This window comes from Neofelis nebulosa, chromosome 14, assembly GCF_028018385.1.
Source record: "Neofelis nebulosa isolate mNeoNeb1 chromosome 14, mNeoNeb1.pri, whole genome shotgun sequence".
Lineage (NCBI taxonomy): Eukaryota > Metazoa > Chordata > Mammalia > Carnivora > Felidae > Neofelis > Neofelis nebulosa.
The window spans coordinates 80,931,930-80,942,418 of NC_080795.1; positions in this window are offsets into that span (position 1 = coordinate 80,931,930).

Sequence of the window (10,489 nt, forward strand, 5' to 3'; positions counted from 1 at the left end):
CTATGGCCACAGCGTGGAAGTCTGCGGCCCTGACTCCTCATTTCTGATGCATGGCCTCCTCTCCCTGAGCTAACTCCCAGGATGTAAACTCTGCCCTGATCTGGGAGTAAACTACACTCCCGGTTCATCTTACTTCAGGAGAAGCACTCTGGGTTCTGCAGCTAGTCCACGATGCCCGACCTTGGTGTGCCCATCTCTCTCTTTCCTTCTCCCCCTCCACAAGCATTCATTGAGCACCTACTATGTGCCAGGGGCCGTGCGAGGCACTGAGGGTTTAGTTGGGAACAAGAGACAAAGCCCTGCTTTCTTGGAGCTGACGGGGGGGGGGGGGGGGAGCGACGTTAATCACTTTTAAAAGGATAGTAAATGCCTCGCTGTGACTGTCGACTGTCGTCAATCCTTCAGAGCCGGCTGGCATCAGGAGGGCAAAGAGCAGAGGGATGGGGGACAGAGAAGTGACTACCGAGAACTGAAAGCAGCATGAGGAAGTAGGTGGGATAGGGAGGTGGGGGGTGGGCAAGGGATCGGGCGCCGAGTGCGAATGTCCCGCAGCAGTTGCTGTGCTGCGTGAGGAGGCCGAGGACAAGGGCAGGGCCACTGCAAGGGCCGGGGGTGTCGGTCTTCTCAATCTAGAGCAATGGGAGCCGTGGAAGAGGGCTAAGCTGGGGTGGGGGGCTCTGGTCTAGATGAGCCGGGGTCCTGGGAGACAGCTCGGACAGGAGCAGAGGGACAGACAGGAGAAGTGGGTGGCTGTGGCATGCACGAGGAAATGCCCTTCCAGCTCTCCTGCCAGGTTGGCCGAGAGGGATGGTGTGTGCGGGGCGGGGGACGCTTCCTCCCCACCCGGCGGCTTCTCGCACGTGGAGGGGACTCTCCCGGCTGCGGCGGGCCGGCCGCCCCCGCCGCCGGCTCTGATTGGTGGGTCTGGGAGGAGGCCTTGCGCATGCTCAGTCCTGGAGCCCCGCCTACAGGAGGTGCACCCTCTGCGCATGCCCAGCTCCGGGAACTAGGCTGCAGGCAGTGCGCCCTCTGCGCATGCCCCGCCCTGGGAGCCGGTCCTGCGGGCGGTGCGCCCTCTGCGCATGCCCGGCACCGGGAGCCCTGCCCGCAGGCGGCGCGCCTTCTATGGTGTCTGTCCGTGGGGCCACTGAGTCACGGGGCGCCCGGAATCCTTTAGCCCTCGAGGGAGCCCACTGTGGCCGTACACCTGAGCGCCCCTTCTAGTATCCTCTGACTTTCCAGACGCCTTAGTCTTTTAGCTGCTCGTTGAGAATTAAGTTGGGGGTAGGGGGGTTAAAAAAAAAAAATCACCTGCGGGCACAGGTGGATCGCTGTGGGGAGGAGCCAAAGCCTGAGCGGCCCGTGGGCTGGAGGGGAGCGCGATGGCGGGCTGGGGGTTATTCTCCAGGACCCGCTGTCCGCCTCAAATTCCAGAATTCATGCCACACGTCGGGCTTCATGCGCTCGGCTGATGCACAGGCGTGTGTCACCCGCCCTCCCCACTGTCCTCCCTGCTCCACCCAACCTCTGCGGGCTGGGATTTTTGCGTCCAACTTCAAATGCATCAGACTTTATTCCATTTTCATTCCCCTGTCCTAGCAGTCTGTCGCCAGACTGGCCCTTTGGAGAAGAGGAAGTGGAGAATGGATCCACCCGTCACCCACCGGAGAAGCGCTTGCTCGGTCTGCATGGCCCGCGTTGGACAGGGAGATGGGGATCGGGGCTCTGGCCGATCGCGGACAGGCTGTGCTGCCGCCAGGCTGTGGGCACAGGCAGAACCGGCTCAGAGTTTAGGGAAGGAGAAGGAGCCCCATGGACCTTTCCTCCTGTGCCTGTGTGGCCAGGGGCACCTTCTTCACCCTCTGAGCTTTGTTTCTCCCATCCGTGATAGCAGGGGAATGGCACCCACCTGCCGGCTTGGCAGGGGCTCTGCAGAGGACCTGAATGGTCATGACCAGGCATGGGGACAAAGCAAGGGGGCCTGGAGGTAGGATGAGGAACAAGTGGGCTCTGAGCTGGCACCTGCTCTGGTCTCAGTGTCAGGGCTCTGCGGTAAGAGGGGTCATTGGGCTGTGATGATGTCCACAGCCCAGCTTCTGGACGGTGGTGTCGAGGGGGACGGGCAGGTGGCATGCCACTCTGGGAGACAGGCCAGTGCGTAGCAGAAATGAGGATTCATTATAAATTCCTGAAGCAGAGGGCAGCGCTTGGTCTAATAAGAAGGGTGGGAAGAGGGAGACCTGTCCTGAGGGCCTCATAATCTCCTTAACCAGCTTCCTGGTAACCTTCCAGACAGTGGGGGCCATGACATGGGCCTCAGGGGCCTTTGTGGGGCTTTCCCTTCCCCTGAATGCAGTCACAGCACCTGAAACCCCATCCCTGGGGTCACTTGGCTTTGATCCTATGACACTCCTGGATTTTCCCGTGTTGGGCAAGCGTTCGTGAGCAGCTGCCAGCAGCTGACGGTTATTAAGGGTCCTGTGTGGCCGGCTTTGTTCTGAGGGTTTTGTTTTTTGTTTTGCATTATCTCTGATTTATGCAGAAAACAAATCCTCTCGACATCCCATTTACAGAGTAGGAAAGCAGTTCGGGGAGGTTAGGTTACTTGCCCAAGGTCACTGAGCTCCTGGGTGGCAGAAACAACATGGAAATCAGCGTACGTGCTCTGGGGGAGGGGGTGGGGGGGGAGCACCTAGTTCATCTCTAGAACTCTCAGCCCAACCCTGGCAGGAGAAGCAAGACCCTGAAAACAGACTGAACGATGTGGGTTAGCCAGGCAGCTGGGATGGAGGGGGAGGAGAGCTGCACATCCCACAGTCCTGGATTCAAACTCTGCCATGGGTGAGCTGTGGACCCTCGGGCAAGTTACTTCACCTCTCTGAGTCTCAGTGTCCCCCTCTATCAAATGGGGTACTAAGATATCATTACAAAATAAGTTGGGGGAATTCAGTGGGGAAATCCTGCTAGAGCCTATTTATTTAGGTTGATGATAAGTAGTTGCACTAGACTTTATGTTGATTTCTAGCAAGGGGGAGGGCACGGAGCGGTGAGTGGAGTTCTGGGAGGCCAAAGTGGGGTCCTGGGCATCTGGGGGGCTGTGTCAGGGCCCACCTCCAGGTTTAAAGCCCTCCCTGTGAATTAGAACAAGGCTCCTTGGAGCAGATACAGACCCTGGGGCTCAAGGGCATAGCCCCTCAAAAGAGACCCAGTTCTCCTCTCTTCGAGGCCCAGAAGGATGGCATCTCCCCTCCACCCCTCCCCTATCCCTGAACCGGCCGGACCACGTGAGTGGTTCTGGCCAGTGGGTTTGTGAGCAGGGTCAAGGCTCAGAGCGTGACCAGGATCAAAGCTTGGCCTGTGACGGGGATCAAGGCTCAGTGTGTGACCGAGATCGGGGTTCATCGTATATACCAAGATCATAGCCAGTGTGTGACTGGAATCAGGGCTCAGTATGTGACCGACATGAGGATTCGGTGTGTATCAGGATCAGGGTCCAGCAAGTTAAGATCAGAGCACTCCCTAAAGCTAGATATCTCAGAGAAGTCATCTCCAGTCGGCACAGGTGGGACAGGAGGCTAGATCCTCCCCCCCCATGGGTGCACGCTCCCTGAGACCCCGCGGGGCAGGGGCAGCCGTGCTTTGGGTGTTTTCCTCGGACCTGTGTCTGTAACCCCTTGCCGGCAAGGATCTCGGCACGGGGATTACGGCACGAGTTCCCGCTCAGAGTCTGAGCCCTTTCCACTCGGTCAGCTGCCTTGCCCAGGTACTTGCCTCACCCGGCCCTACCCACAGATTCTTCCGGCTGCCTCCCCAGTCTCAGCCCTCACGCGTACACCTGGGCCGTGATGTGGGCAGACTCAGCTGGAGGGAGTGCTCGGGGGACCCGGGAAGCATATGCACGTGTGTGCTCACATGTACCTGAACACCCATATGCCAGCTTTGCGTAGAGAGACCAGAAGCTGCAGCACAGAGGGCTGGGCTGGGCTGGGCTGGGGCAGTGGTCCTCCGCCAAAGTGTGAGTCCAGTCTGTCGACTTGGTGATGGGGAGTGGGGCCAGGAGAGGGTGTGGTCCAGTGGGTGGTCCATGTGTCCTGTGGTCCAGTGGGCGTGACACCTGATGTGACCTTGGGCGGATCCTGTCACCTCTGGGCCTCGGTTTCCCTATTTGTAGCACGGGATAAGATAATAGCCCCTGCCCGGGAGTCTTGTGGAGATGAATGGTGTCCACACTGTCTATAGCCCGAACCCACATCCCGACTTGGGGCATCTTCACCCGGGAGCACACGCCGGAACCTTCCTCCCACACTCTGTCCCCGAGCCTTCGTTAACAGTTCCTGTGTTTAGGCCCTGTGTCAACCGTGGGGAGCCAGACACATCAGATGTGGGCCCATACCCTTGGAGCTCACAGGGCTCTGGGAGAGACGAGCGTGAACCTGGTTGGTGACCATCCAGCAGGTCCAAAGTTGTAATGGAGGCGAGGACAAGGTGCCATGGTTGCTTGGGACACGGGAGCTGTCTGCGGTCAGAGAGGCCCGGAGTGGGAGAAAGCTCCCCAGACAAGATGGCTGAGTAAGGGGAAAGGGGAAGCTTTCCCCTTTCATCAGGGGAAAGGCATGTGAGGCAGAGGGAAGGGCAAGTGCAAAGGCACGGCGCAGAAGTAGAAGTCACTGGGGTAGAGCGTGGGGGAGATCAGGGAGCGCTGCATCAGGCAGGCAGTCCCCTCCTCCTCCTGCGCTGGCCAGATGGAACCGGACTGAGTCCCTGCGACAGGGGGCCGACTGACTGTAACACACATCCCCAAGGCCTACTCTTTTCCTTCAGGGAGCAAGCTGAGCCCAGGGAGGGTACCAGTTCACCCCGGGTCACACAGCAGAAGAAGCTGAGCGCGATGGCGGGAGGCAGCGTCCCGGATCTGGCTTCAGCCTTGGGGTGACAACCCGATCAAGGCAGCTTCTTCCTTGTACTGCGGTCTCCAGGCTCCGACCTCGCTCAGAGCTCCCCAACGCGGTCCCCAGGGCATCACGGTGTCATCACTAGCACGCCGGGGGCTTCCGTGACCCTCCCGGGAGCTTTTCTGGTTTTGCAACGAGAGGCGACGCGTAAGCCAAGGGCGAGGACTCTCGGGCCCAAAAGTCCAGCTGGTCGTTGGCAGGATTTCCTGAGGCCCACGCGTGCCGGCGCCTGTTTACTCGCGGTTTCCACGTAGGAAACAACCCCCCCCCTCCTGCCCTCTGATCGAGGCTTGCCTGGGCAGAGCAGAGGTGAGCCGAAAGGAGATACAGAGCACCCTCAGACGGGCGAACAATGGAGAAGTCTGTAATTAACATCTCAGCAGCACCGATAACGCCGATAACACCGATAACATCGCTTCCCTCCCAGCCTCTCCCAGTCCTGGTTTGTCCACTCTCCGCTCGTAAGTGACGTTGTTGTGCCCCGAGTCACACCTTGTTGAGGAGAGAGACACCACGCCCTGCCCTCTCTTTTCTGGGTCCCACTGTCTCTGCTGCGGAATGCCCGGGAGCTTTGGATTCGAAAGGCGATTGCACAGAGTTTGCTAAAAGTAACGCTGTCAGACGTTGGTAAACTCGGCCTGCTTTTGTAGGTCTCAAGTCCTGGTCAAAATGGGAGGCGTGCCCCGAAGAATGTCACAGAACGTGAACTTTTTTTTTTTTTTTAATTTTTTTTTTTCAACGTTTTTTATTTATTTTTGGGACAGAGAGAAACAGAGCATGAACGGGGGAGGGGCAGAGAGAGAGGGAGACACAGAATCGGAAACAGGCTCCAGGCTCCGAGCCATCAGCCCAGACCCTGACGCGGGGCTCGAACTCACGGACCGCGAGATCGTGACCTGGCTGAAGTCGGACGCTTAACCGACTGCGCCACCCAGGCGCCCCAGAACGTGAACTTTTTAATATCCCCTCGTCAGCCTGCAAAATGTGCTGGAAGACCCAGGTCCCTGGGTCCTGGTCTGGGTGGCCTGGGTGGCCTCACCGGTCTCCTGCCTCCAGCTCAGGGTGGGGAGAGGCAGAGGGTGGGCTCTGGGGCCAGCCGGAGCTGGGTTCCAATCCCCAAGCTGCACCTTTGGAGCTGACCCGCTGTGCGAGGGGCCCTGATTGTCCCTGTCACCGAACCCTGGGGGCCCTGTGTGCAAGGTGTGGTCCCAGCTGCTTCATAGAGGGGGAGACGTGGGCTCGGCGTGGGCACTGCCGAGGCCCAGAGTGGGGTGTGAGCTACAGGCTGACCAGCCCCCAGCATCCCCGAAAGGCTGCCTGGAGCCCCTCCGCCTGCTCCCGCCCCCGCAAACCTCACCCCTGCCACCGCTGAGGATACCGACCGGACCGTGCTGGGCCTTCTGCTCACCCAGCTCCCCCTTCCAGCCCAGGGAGGGCTGCAGGCCCAGGCCCATCCAGCTGCGAGGCCCTCGAGGGCAGGGGGACACGGAGCCGAGGCGCTGTCCAGGGCTGGGGAATCTTGTTCTGTCTTTCTCGCCAATTCCTCGTGTGGGTTTCAGTCTCCTGGACCGCGGGGTCCCCAAGGTCCCCTGGCTTGGGGGTCTGGGGGCTACATGTCTCCTGGGTTTGTTTGTTTTTTTTTAGGTTCATTTACTTAGAGAGTACACGCACATGTGTGCATGCGTGTAAGCAGGGCAGGGGCAGAGGGAGAGGGAGAGAGAATCCCGGGCAGGCTCCATGCTCTCAGTGCAGAGCCTGATGTGACACCCAGAGATGATGGTGTTCTCATCACCATGAGAACATGACCTGAGCTGAAACCAGGAGTCAGACACTTAGGACTGAGCCACCCAGGCGCCCCCCCTTCCTGAGCTTTTTTAAGATGAGGAACCATAGTGCGTCCTCGAGGGCACCCCAGGCCCAGAAGACCGAGCTGAAGCTGCCCTTGCAATGGGGGGGGATGGGGCGTGGGTGGGAGTGGGGAGCTGGGTGGGGGGCAGGCGCCGGTTGGGGCCAGGAAGCAGCCTCCAGGTTAGTGGTGGCATTCTGGCTCCTCCAGGGGCAGAGCCGGGAGAGAACCTGAACCCTTGGGCTCCTCCCCTGCTCTGCCTCACCTTCCTGTCCTGCCTCCTCACAGGGCTTGACCAGGATCGCAGACGGCCCTGGGCACGGAGCCCCTAGACTCTATCAGGCGGGCACTGATGCAGCATCGATGCAGGCGGCCGGTGGCTCCTCCTGCTCGCGGCACTATGGTCACTGGGCAAAGCGTTGCTCCCTGGCAGGCCACGGGCCGGCGGCCGTTGGCAGGGGCCTTGGTTCTCATCCATGAGTCAGCGGCCATGGGAACATTAATTTATTTGAGTGGTTGGCCGGGCTGAGGCCTTGGAACACAAGAAGGCTCTGCCAAGGTGGGGTCAAGGGCACTAGGGTGCGTGCCGGGAAGACACCTGGTCGATGTCCCTAGGGTGTCCTGGGCGCCAGACCCTGTGCCCGGCCCTGGGACAGGGGAGCCTGGCCACGCAGAGCCGGGCCCAGGGAGCAGCAGGCCGGGGAGGGAGTGTGCCGGGCCCGGGGTGGGCGGGCAGGCAGGGTTCTGGGCTTGCGTGGGCCCCGAGGGAGCTGGCGCTTTCCCTGCCAGAAGAGGCAAAGGCAGAGTGCGGTCCAAGACGCGGGGGAGTGGAGGTACCTGAGGGGCTGGAAGAGGCAGGGCATTCGCCCCCGGAGCCTGTGAGAGAACCTGTCCTGCTGGCCTTGATCTCAGGACATCTGACCTCCACTCCCGGGAGACGAGAACATGCACGCTCGTCGTTTCAACCCAATGAATTTGTGGAATAGGAATGTGCTACACCACAGTCTCACAGGAGACTAAGACAGGTTTTCCAGGGCCAGAAGCTGGCCATACGGAGCAGGGCTAGGTCAGGCCCATCCCAGAACCCTCAGTGGTGGTCACTGGGAGCCCTTGGCTGGCCGCCACCCACAGGCATGGCCACCTGAGATGGGTGGGCTTGGGGTCAGACAGGCATGGGCCTGTGACCCCACCCCCCCCCACCCTGCCAGGCCACACCCAGGCTCTTCTGAAGGCAAACTGCCCATGGCACTGCCTGCCCTAGAGGCACTGGGGACCCTACGGGATGGCAGGGGTGGGGGTGATGCCAGAAGTCAGTGGAGTCCACTGGCCAGTCTCTAGGATCCTTTAGGATCTCCCTGAAACCTCCAGAGCCAATGGGGAGGGTCCCTGTGACAGCACTCTCCGCGATGCCCTGGGGTGGTCCGTGTTCCTCTCGCCTCAGTGAGCAAGCCACTTGGCTTAACTTTTGGTTAATCCCTTCAACCATCCTGTGGGCTGTCGTCACCCCTGCTTTTAATTAATTAATTAATTAATTTTTATTATTAAAAGCATTTCTTGAAGCATTTATTCATTTTTGAGAGACAGAGAGAGACAGAGCGTGAGCGGCGAAGGGGCAGAGAGAGAGGGAGACACAGAGTCCGAAGCAGGCTCCAGGCTCCGAGCCGTCAGCACAGGGCCCGACACGGGGCTCGAACTCACGGACCGCGAGATCATGACCTGAGCCGAAGTCGGACGTTGGACCGACTGAGCCCCCCAGGTGCCCTTATTGTCACCCCTGATGCTTAGGGACTTTTTCAATAGGTTTTTTATTGAGGTGAAATTCGCATAACACAAAATTAACCATGCTAAAGTGAACAAGTCAGCGGCCACCTCCATCTCATTCCAGAGCATCTCCACACCCCTGAAAAGGAGGCCCCCGGCCCGGCGAGCGGCCACCCGTTCCCTCCCCGCAGCCTCTGGCAACCTCTCCTGTGAGCTCCGTCTCTGCGGATTCGCCTGTCCTGGACGCGTCACAGAAACAGAACCACGAGCTCTGTGGCCTTTTGTATCTGGCCACAGACACGCTGTCACGCAGCCTCACGGTCTCCAGGTTGGCCCTGCTGTGGCACCTGTCAGGGCTCCTCCGTGCCTTTCATGGCTGGTACTTCACAGCGTGGTGGTTTCCCTGCTCGCCGGCCGACCGTCGTCCGGGCTGTCTCCTCCTGTGGCTGCGGGGACCCGTCAGCGGAAGCAGGGAGCGGAGGGTCGGTCTGGAGCCCAGGGCCAGTGCGGGTTGGAGCTGGGGTCTGAACTCCTCTTTCTGGGGTCCTTGCTGTGCTCTCTCCTGCTCCGTGCTCCAGGCCGGTCCTCCCAGGGGGGCCTGGGCGCCTGGACGTGGTGGCTCCTGCCCCCAGCGGGCCGGGCTGGCGAGGAGTCGGCCGGGGATGTGCCAGGGCCCTGCAGGCTGCAGGAGCTCAGGAGACATTCTGCAGGTGACCTTCCTGCCTGAGGTTCCCAAATTGGCAGGGTCTACAATCCCAAGTGGCCAGGACCGTTCAGTCTGAAGATTCTCCCACACGAAGCTTCCTAGGCTCCCGGAGACAGGGTCCTGAGCAGGACACAGGTCCCCACCCCATGCTCCCCAAGGGCGGACATACCCATAGAGCCTCAGCAGCCCCGCCAGGGCCTGGGGCAGCTGCCACCACACGCTGAGGCGAGGTCTGTTGGCCCCCACCTCCTGCAAACAGCGTCCATCTCAAACCCTCTCTCCCTCCTGGCCTCCCGTCCTGAGCCCCCTCTACATCCACAGGCTTTCCCTGACACCCCACCCCCACCCCGGCAAGGCCCCTGGACAGCTGGGAAGGGTCTGGAAAGGAGGATCCTGCAGGGAGGGTCCCCCAGGGAGGGCCCCCCAGGGATGCCCTACGGGGAGGGTCTCAGAACAGGGAGAGGTGGCAGGGTCTGGGGCTCTCTCCAGAGGGGTGGGGGAGGCTGCCCAGCTTCTTGGTCAGCAGCAGAGAGCCTGTAGGAGGATGGAGGCCCCTGCGGGTCCCCTCTGGTTCCAGGAGGACCCCAGAGGGCTGGCTTGCCGGAGGAGCTGTGACACCCTGCACCCCAGCCCTCCCTCGCCTGCCGACCTTGTCCTCCGTGAGCCAACGCCCCTGGGTCAGCCCTCCGGATAGGTGACGAAGTAGGGGGCGAGGTGGGTGCAGGGTGGCCAGGGAGGGGCCACGGGGCCCACCAGGGCTGTCACCATGGCAACGGGGAGGCTCATCTGCGGGCCGGGCAGCAGCAGCGGGGCGGTTTCCCGGCAGGCAGCGATGAGATCATTCATGTGGGTAAATGCTTCTTGTCCCCTTCCCCTGACATCTTTTGGGACTCGGTCCCACTTCATCTGGAAAAGGGGGCTTGGAGCCGGAGCCGTGTGTGTGTGTGTGTGTGTGTGTGTGTGTGTGTGCCCCTGGGCTCCCCGGGGAGGGGAGGGGAGCGGAGGGGAGGGGAGGGGAGGGGAGGGCTCGGCCTGCCCCTGCCCCATCCAGGGGGTCTGTGCTGCTCCCACTGGAAGACGGATTCTGTCTCTGTGCCTCGTGCCCCCTACCCGTCCTCCCGCCGTGGCCTGGGAGGGGGGAGTCCTCTGTGGGAAAGGACGAGCCCTGGGCCTGGAAATAGCTAAGTGTGGACAGAAATAACCCTGGCCTCAAAAAAAGAACAT